This window comes from Hemicordylus capensis, chromosome 15 (genome assembly GCF_027244095.1).
Source record: "Hemicordylus capensis ecotype Gifberg chromosome 15, rHemCap1.1.pri, whole genome shotgun sequence".
NCBI classification, from domain to species: Eukaryota; Metazoa; Chordata; class Lepidosauria; order Squamata; family Cordylidae; genus Hemicordylus; species Hemicordylus capensis.
This window is the reverse complement of record NC_069671.1, coordinates 9451029-9460336: the sequence shown is the minus strand read 5'-3', so window position 1 is coordinate 9460336 and position 9308 is coordinate 9451029.

Sequence of the window (9308 nt, the reverse complement as noted above, 5' to 3'; positions counted from 1 at the left end):
GAGTCTCCCATTTCCCAATTCCACGGCATCACATGGACTGTGCGAACGAGCCCCTTGTGGACCTCTGAATAAAGATCTTATTTATTTTTAATTTCTCTGTGTAAATCACCCTGAGCCATTTTTGGAAGGGTGGTATAGAAACTGAATGAATGAATGAATGAATGAATGAATGAATAAGATGCTGCATACTTTCAACAGAAAACAGCTGTGGATTGGCAAGCACCAGTGCTGTCAACAATCCTTATTCCTTGAAGCAGTTTCATTAACCCCCTTTAAAAAGGTTTCCTTAAAAAAAAAGCAAAGGATGGATGCATAAATGGATAAGTGCTTCAAGGAGCACTGACATAGAGATATAGTGATGGATGAATTTAAGAACATAAGAACAGCCTTACCGGATCAGGACCATCCAGTCCAACATCCTGTTTCACATGGTGGCCCACCAGATACCCCTGGGAAGCCCACAGACAAGAGGTGAAGGTGTGCCCTCTTTCTTGCGGTTGCTCTCCTGCAACTGGCATTTAGAGGCATCCTGCCTCTGAGGCTGGAGGTGGCCTATATCCCTCAGACGAGTAGTCATCGACAGAACTGTCCTCCATGATTTTATCTAAGCCCCTTTAAAAGCCATCCAAGCTAGTGGCCATCACCACATCCCGTGGCAGATAATTCCATAGATTAATTATGTGCTACGTAAAACAGTACTTCCTTTTGTGGGTCCTAAGATTCCCAACGTTCAGTTTCATGGGATGACTCTGGTTCGAGTGTTGTGAGAGAGGTAGAAAATTTTCTCTCTGTCCACTATCTCTACTCCATGCATAGTTTTATACACCTCCATCATGTCTCCCCATAGTTGCCTCTTTTCCAAACTAAAAAGCCCCAGAGTAGCCCTGGCACCTGTTCCAGTTCTACAATGTCCTTCTTAAGATAGAGTGACCATAACTGCATTCAGTCCTCCAAATGTGGCTGTGCCATGCATTTGTATAAAGGCATTATCATGTTAGCATTTTTATTTTCAGTCTTCTTCCTAATGATTCCTAGCATGGGATTTACCTTTTCTAAAGCTGCTACGCATTGTGTTGATGCTTTCAATGAGCTGTCCACCATGACCCCAAGATCACTTTCCTGGTCAGTCAATGACAACTCAGACCCCATCAGTGTATATGTGAAGTTGAGTGTGTGTGTGTGGTTTTTTTTTTGCTCCAGGTACAGAGCAATATGCAGAAGAAGAATGGCTGTTGGCAAAAAAAAAAAAAAAAGGTCAGAAGAGGGTGCAGGAATGAAAAGATACAAATATGCATATGCCTTGTCGTCCACAATTTGTAATACTGAATGGAGCAAAAAGACGTTAATACGTTCCTATGCAATGATTGTAATGAAGGCTGACTTTCCTTGAGTAATGGTATCTTACACTGTATGCATTTTAAGTCAAGACAGAAAATGGAAATGACTTTGTAGGTTGCCGCCCCTGAGAAGCCCTTATCATGAATATGAACACTAATCAAGTCCATTTGAAGCCAGACAAATTCCATGCATTTGAACTTGCATCCATACACTGAGATGAGCAAGATTCCCTTTCTTTCAGGGGTTCCTGACCTGTGGTCCTCCCGATGTTTCTGATCTACAACTCCCAAGCAGCTTCCAGTAGGATGCAAATTCAGTCACATCACATGGTATAGGTCTCTTGGGATTGTACCACATTGGGTGAAAGAACTACATATTTATTTATATTGATTTAATTATCCATTGGTCATATTTCTATATCACCTGAGATAGATATCTCTAGGTGGTTTACAATGTTAAAACATAACAAACGTAAAACCAACATAGAACAGTTAACATTCATAAAACAGATGAAAACAGTGAATAAAAACATTAAAATTTCAGTTAAAAGCCTGGGGAAACACTACGTCTTGAGGGTCTTCCTAAAAGCAAGCAGAGATGGAGATGCTCTTCTTTCAATCGGGAGTGTATTCCAGAGCCCCGGGGCAGTCAAAGATAAGTCCTGGTTCTGAGTCACCACCAAGCAAGCTGGCATCAACTGTAACTGGATCTCACCAGATGATCTTAATAGGCAATAGGGTTCATGACAGAGAACCCTGTCATATTTGACTGAAAAGGGTGGTTTTGAGGAAGGAGAGAGAGAGAGAGAGAGAGAGAGAGAGAGAGAGAGAGAGAGAGAGGAGGCAGCAATACGAAGGTGTCCCAAGGGAGAGATACTCTATATACCTTCTCCCAATCATCACCCAAACATCCCAATTATGGTCACAGAAATAAAAAATGTCTCCTTAGCAATGCTCTTATGAGTTTATTTTTTCCCCTTAAGAAAGGTTCCAACTTGAAAAGTCACTCGTGGATTAGCAAAAAAGCACTGAAGTAAGCACTTCCCACCCAAATGAAGATGGAAAAGACACAGCAAAGCATTTCTAAGGGCAGGAAAGGGACTGTATCTCTTGCAAAAAAAAAAAAAAAAAAAGCCAGAAACTCCACCGGTTAATTACATTCATTTCCAGAAATCCTCCTCATCACGCTTTCCCCCTCCCCTTTCCGATCATGCCTGGAGACGCAGACCCTGGTGTGTGCATATTAAGCGTCCTAATAGACTGGTTCTGTTTATGATCTCGGCGGCCTCTTTTTGAGTTTCCTAGCAGGAGCTGTGATAGTGCAGGTACTGAGTAAATTGCCTGTGTGAACTCATTCTGTCGGAATCTCCTCATTAGGGCCAGGGAGGAAAGTAGAACTGTCATTTCTGTATGGAGATGCTCCCTCTTTTTCCTCCTCTCATCATCATCACGGCTGCTTACGGCTGCCTCAGAGCGGCGGAGAGCAAGTAGGCCAGGAAAGTGGCACATTAAACGCAGAAGATAATGAGAGTTGTGACCTTCAGGTGGTAGCAGCAAGCCCAGTAGGACTGCGGGGACATCTGACACTGTAAGATGGTACCAAGCTCTGCTATTTGCATACACGCTTCAGTTTTGATTGCCAATGTGGTGCATTGCAGGGATTTCCAGATGATCAACATGCATCTATGGTGGCCTTTAAACTGTTCATGTAGGAATGTCCAAATCTACGTAAGGAATCGCGGTTGGCCCGACCTTTAGGCAAACTAGGGCACCAAGTGGGGAGGGGTGGCCACCCCCTGAGTCATGGGTCGCCTGCAGGTGGGAGCAAGGCAGAAGACGAGCAGCCTTTCTCCATCCCTGTCGCTTGCTTGCTTTCCTTGCTATGGCAAGTTCTTGCCCCTGCCACTGGCCCAATGTGGCACATTGTAGTCAAATCGCTATCTCATTATGATGCACCACAGCAGGTGAGCAGAGATGTCAGGCCGTCATGTGACAGGGACCGCCCCCACCCAAAGGTAGGTGTCCACCCACATGAGCAAATGGAGCGCAGGGTGCCCATGTAGGCAAGCAGGGTGTGGGGCACCCATGAAGGTGAATAGGGTACAGGACCCCACTCTGTCTGGGTGAAACCAACTCTTAAGCTGGCCCCGGTAGGCTCATTCACATTTTAATATTTTAATGTGATTTTATGGGATTTATTGTATTGATTTTTGTAAACCACCTTGGGATAAATTTTAGGGAAAGCAGTATATCACTCTAACAACAAGTAAGTAAGTAAGTAAATAAGTAAATCACATGGCACTAAACAGGGTCATAGGACTGCCCAACCAGAGTAAATGAATCACGTGTCCACCCAATCAGTGGTTGTGAGAATCCAAACATCAGTGTAGGAGGAGGGTGTGTGATCATGCCCACCCTCCATAAAATGCTAAGGATGGGGTGTGGGCTGGGTACACCCGTCTTACACATTTCCTGGCTCCCACATGGTAATTCTCTCCTCCTCTCTTGATGTTTGGATTCACATGAACACCTATTGGGAGTGCGCACAACTCTCCTATGCTGATTGGGCGCTGGATGCTGTCTCAAACTAGCAGCCGGGTCTCTGATGCCTCACCTCTTGTGCCATTGGGACAGCTTTCAGCGGGAGGGAGGGCCTAAGCCTTGCTGATCCACCAATCCCTACCCCCCTTGACAGTGTCAGGAATGAAAATTGCAGCCAGTCAGTGCCAGAAGAATCAAGTGACCTGGGGTGCCAATTAGGGCCTTGCTAATCCTATACAAGAACTCTTCTAGGCTTAGTTCTCTCATCCGAGCATTTTATCTGAAGTTTTCTTGTGTGTCAGAAAAGTAGTATTTAAAAGTGGCACATGGGACCTCTGAAAGGACGATCTGACCAGCAGAGGGCACTGCAGTAATCATGCAAGGTCCATGCTGACCTGCATGTGAGATCATTTTTCAATAGAGATTATTTTTGTATTTATATTAACAGCTGTATTTTCCTCTGTTTTAATTCTGTATTGTTTTAACTATGTTGTAAACCACTTTGAGAGGATTTTCATGAAAAGTTGTATGTAAATCAAAATGAATGAATGAATGAATGAATGCTGGAAAAGACTACAGGATTCTGCTAGATTATATGAATGCTAAATAAGCTCTCACCTTCAAATTACTCTCAAGCTTTTTTCAAAGTGCTGTTTATTGCTATCTAGAAGAGCCCATGGTAAGTTTCCAGGGGTCTCGATCACACAAAGAAAACTCATTCATTCTGTCCCTGGATATCTTCCCCTTGAAAAAGTTAGAATACTTAAAAAATGGAGCAACCAATCTTCACACCTCCTACGAAGTGAGATATCTGTTTCAAAGGACGCATCTATATCCATCCACGGGTTGGCCTTCTGGTGTCAATGCTAGCTATTACTGTGTGTGCGCAGACAAATGCAAACTTATTCAGTATAGCTACAGATGTATAATCTAAATTGTAGCAAAAGTTCTGTTCATGCCTGATCTTGTAGAGTTGAGCGAAAGTCAATTTCAATAGCAACATGAGAGGACCAAAACGCTCTTATTACCTTAGGGGAATTTTGAAGGATCTGTGAGTATTTGTTACAATACCATGGGATTATTGGTAATTGGGGGCTTAAGGGCTTGATGTAATCGCAAAGCAGTGGAGAATACATGTTCTCTCTCTCTCTCTCTCTCCCTCTCTCAGCTTCATATTACAATACCCACTGTTACATTATATTCCCAGCCTGGAATCACAGTACTAGATAAAAGTATATGGGATCCCTCTTTGCTGACCTGTACATGGGAACATGAAATTTAACCAACCCAAGTCAATCAATGAGGCTATTCACACGATGGGGCGAAATCGGGCTAGCGGAGGCTAGCCCAATTTCACCCCATCGTGTGAACCACCAGGCTCGGCTGCGAGGCCCATGGTTCCTAGGCGGGTAACCCACCTAACTACCCCTGCCCTAAAACCAGGTTTGCAGAGTGAGCGCTCCACAAACCTGGTTTTAAAGATTGTGAGTAGCTGCGCTGTGGCTCTGTGCTGCAGTTACTCATGAGTAGACCCCCAGAGGGGAGGCGAAAAGCCACTTCCCGGATTGGGGGGTCTCCCCAGTATGCCCTGCATGCTTGTGTTGGGCATACTGGAGCTTCCGGGGGCTGAGGGGCCCTCGAGCTCCCCAGCCCCCGCCGGCTCCGTCACGGAGCCAGCAATCATGTGGGCGGCTGATCCAGCCGCCCAGGGCTCCCGCTCTGATCGTGAACGGGGAGAGCGGGCTTAGTCACAGTCTCCAGCAAGGAACCCAAGTGCTTTATTCAAGCCAGAGCTGATCCCCAACATTTTTTTTAGAAACAGTTTTGGGGAAAATAGATGGTGTCGTAGAGTGTGGAAATGGATTGGGCCAAACCAAGTAGTTTCAGTAGCTGACATCATGAGGAAAATTACTCAGAGACATTGGGCTTTGCCTAACTTGCCCTTTTAATTTCAATGGGGCTACTCTGAGTAATCTTCATCATTATGTCAGCTTCTGACATTTGTATACGCTGTACGTTTTGGGGATGAAATACGGCAATTTGTGTGTGAGGGAATGGGGGATGAGTTTTCTTTGGGGATAAATTCTTGTAAGGATCTTAGAGTGTTCCAGTGGGTCAGCTTATCATTGTTTGGGATCAGGATAGGGGCATTTTTGCCCACTCTGTATCATCAGGTCATATGGGCTACATTCTGCTTTAAATCCTTGCTTTCTAGATTGCTACCTTCCTGGTGGTCACCATTCTCCCCCCCCCCCAAACAATGCCTTAGACATTGCAGAATTTCCCAAGGGAAATTGGGAAATTAAGGGGGAGATATGGGGAAAATACTGAAGATGCCAGAAAGCATCCACTGGAAGGAGCTCCAAGATTCCCTTTTCACTTCATACAGGGCTTTTTTTAAAAAGAAAAGAAAAATCCAAATCCTTTCATAACTGAATTTTATTTGTTGTTCATTGGAATGATACATTTTGTGACAACGTAAACCCATAAAATTGGTCTATGCTGTAATCAGATCTAGGTAATAAAATATATTATTTTAAAAGAGTGAGATGATTGATGTTTGAAACCAAGTTCTGCATCCTCTAATCTAATGAAGCCTGTACAAATGAATAGTTTTAGCAAGGATAGATTGGTGGAGAAATGAAAATCTTATCAAATATTGTTATCTACTTTATCTGGGCACTCTGCAATGAATTGAATTGGTAAGCAGATTTTTGTCAGTGTTGAAAGAACAGAAAAAATACAGGGCTTGGTGACCTGAAATGTTGTCATCTATGGTTTATAGCTGGTAGAGAAAGTTATGGATTCCAGATAAGGATATGTGAACCTGGTTGTACCATTCCAGAAATTTCTGGCAGTGTAGGAAATCTTTCCATTCCACTCCATTAAAACTCCAAAGCAGAATCTGGAATTCAAAGTGGATTTCCCATTGCTCTACTGCTATGTGCCCAAGAACATTTGTTTTTATGACCACAGGTTGTATTTGGAAGTAGGATGCTCCCCTTCTCCCTTCATCAACTTGTCTTCAGTCTCCGATAGGGCTGTAGTTCAGTGGTAGAACATGTTCTTTGCATGCAGAAGGTCCCAGGTTCAATCTCTGGCAGCATCTCCAGGTAGGGCTGGGAAAGACTCCTGTCTGGAACCTTTAGGAACCACTACCAGTCAGTGTAGACCAGGGATCCTTAGCATTGGGTCCCCAGATGTTATTGGACTCCAACTCCCATAATCCCCAGACCCAGTGGCCTTTGGTTGGGGATTATGGGAGCTGAAGTCCAATAACATCTGGGGACCCAACGTTGAAAATCCCTGGTGTAGACAGTACTGAGCTATATGGACTATTTGATGGACCAACCACTGGAGAAAGTTATCTGATGTTTATCTTTCATACAAACCCTGGAGTGCCTCTTCAAATGTCAGTTTCTCTTTGGAGGAATCCTGAAATTCTATTTTCACTTTCAGTTTCACTTTGGAGAAATCTCTGTTCCAGTCCCAAGAAGATAGGAAGCTGCTTTCCTATGTTTCTATGCTTACGTTAATATCACATAAATAATAAAATCAGTATAATAAACAGTGAGCCACCTAATGGCACAGTGGGCAAGTAACTTGTCTAGGGACCAAGAGGTCGCTGGGTTGAATCCCCGCTGGTATGGGAAACACCTATATCGGGCATCAGCAATATAGGAAGATGCTGAAAGGCATCATCTCATATGGCGCAGAGATGGCCATGGAATACCCCTCCTGGATTCTACCAAAAATACCCACATGGCTCTGTGGTTGCCAGGAGTCGACACCGACTCGATGGCACAACTTTACTATAATAAACAGTGTAATCAAGTCAGATTATATGCCTGTGTTAATATCACTATATTATTTCAATATTTAGTTTGCTTTTGGGGGTGGATCTTTATTTCTGGTGGTAATACTGACTCAGACCATTGGTTCATCCAGCTCACCATTGTCTACACTGACTGGCAGAGACTCTCCAAAGTTTCAGGCTGGAGTCTCTTCCCAGCTTTATCTGGAGATGCTACCAGGGATGGAACCTGGGGCATTCTGCATGCAAAGCAGATGCTCTGCCACTGAGTTATGGCACCATCCTCAACACAGAAGGCTTTCTTATGGCCCCATCCCAAACAGGAGTCTTTCTCAACCCATATCTGGAGAAGCCAGGGATGGAACCTGGGACCTTCTGCATGCAAAGCAGATGCTCTACTACTGGGCTGAGGGGCCCCATCCCTAGATACTGCATATGGATACATAATTACTGTGACTTAAACACAACTCCTTCCAGAATAACAGCAATAAGAATAACAATAATAAATGATCTTTGTTTGTTAGCCGCCCCATAACAAATTGTTCTCTGGGAGGCTCTCAACACAGCATTAAAACATCAAGTAAAAACACCCAACACATGAAATCCAAATCCAAATCCAAATCGATCTTTATACAGTCTTAGATCAGCACAAAATACAAGGTATAAAAGGCATAAAATGGCAGAAGTATTAAGAGACACAAATTGGCATAAAAAGCATTATGAATTGGCATAAAAGCATAAAGGCACCTCCTTCACGGACTGTCTCCCACTACAATGTCGTTATCGTCATCATCATCATCATCATCATCATCATCATCATCATCATCATCATCACATTTATATCCCGCTCTTCCTCCAAGGAGCCCAGAGTACTACATACTTGCGTTTTCTCCTCACAACAACCCGGTGAAGTAGGTTAGGCTGAGAGAGAAGTGACTGGCCCAGAGTCACCCAGCTAGTATCATGGCTGAGTCGGTCCTAGTCCAGAACTCTAACCACTACACCACAAACCTGGTCTGCTGAAATCTCACATGCAACGGTTTCCATTCATACTCATTAGGGGTAGAAGCCGGGACAGGCCAAGACAGACTCAAGGGCAAACTGCAGGTGCTAGACTCCACCATCCTACATGCAACATTGGTAGCACCCCCCCCCCCAAGCAGTATGTCATATATATATCATGTGCTAATTGATTCGACCTCAAGCCAGTTTGCCATTGAACTGGTCTGGCTTGAGGGCTTACCAGGCCCAGTTCAGCTCAAAGTTGAGCTGAATCCCCCAGCCGGCTCAGGGCCAGTTTGGGGGTTCAAATGCCAATTTTAAAAAAAATTAAAGCACAACCGCCTCCAGGGGGTGCTGCTGTGGCCATGGGCGAGTGTCTGGTGATTCCCGTTCCCTCCTGCTGGCCTCCCCCCTGGTCTCAAAATGGCCCAGTTCGGGCGGTTTCCAGCCTGTTCTGGGTCTCTTCGTGCTGGTGGTGCCCATTTTGGAGGCCACCACACATGCACACTGGCCATCTGCGTGACCTCACCACATTCGCAGCAAGCCTCCAAAGTGGCTGCCGCCGGCACGAAGAGGCCCAGAATGAACCGGAAACGGCCCAGAACAGGCCCCAA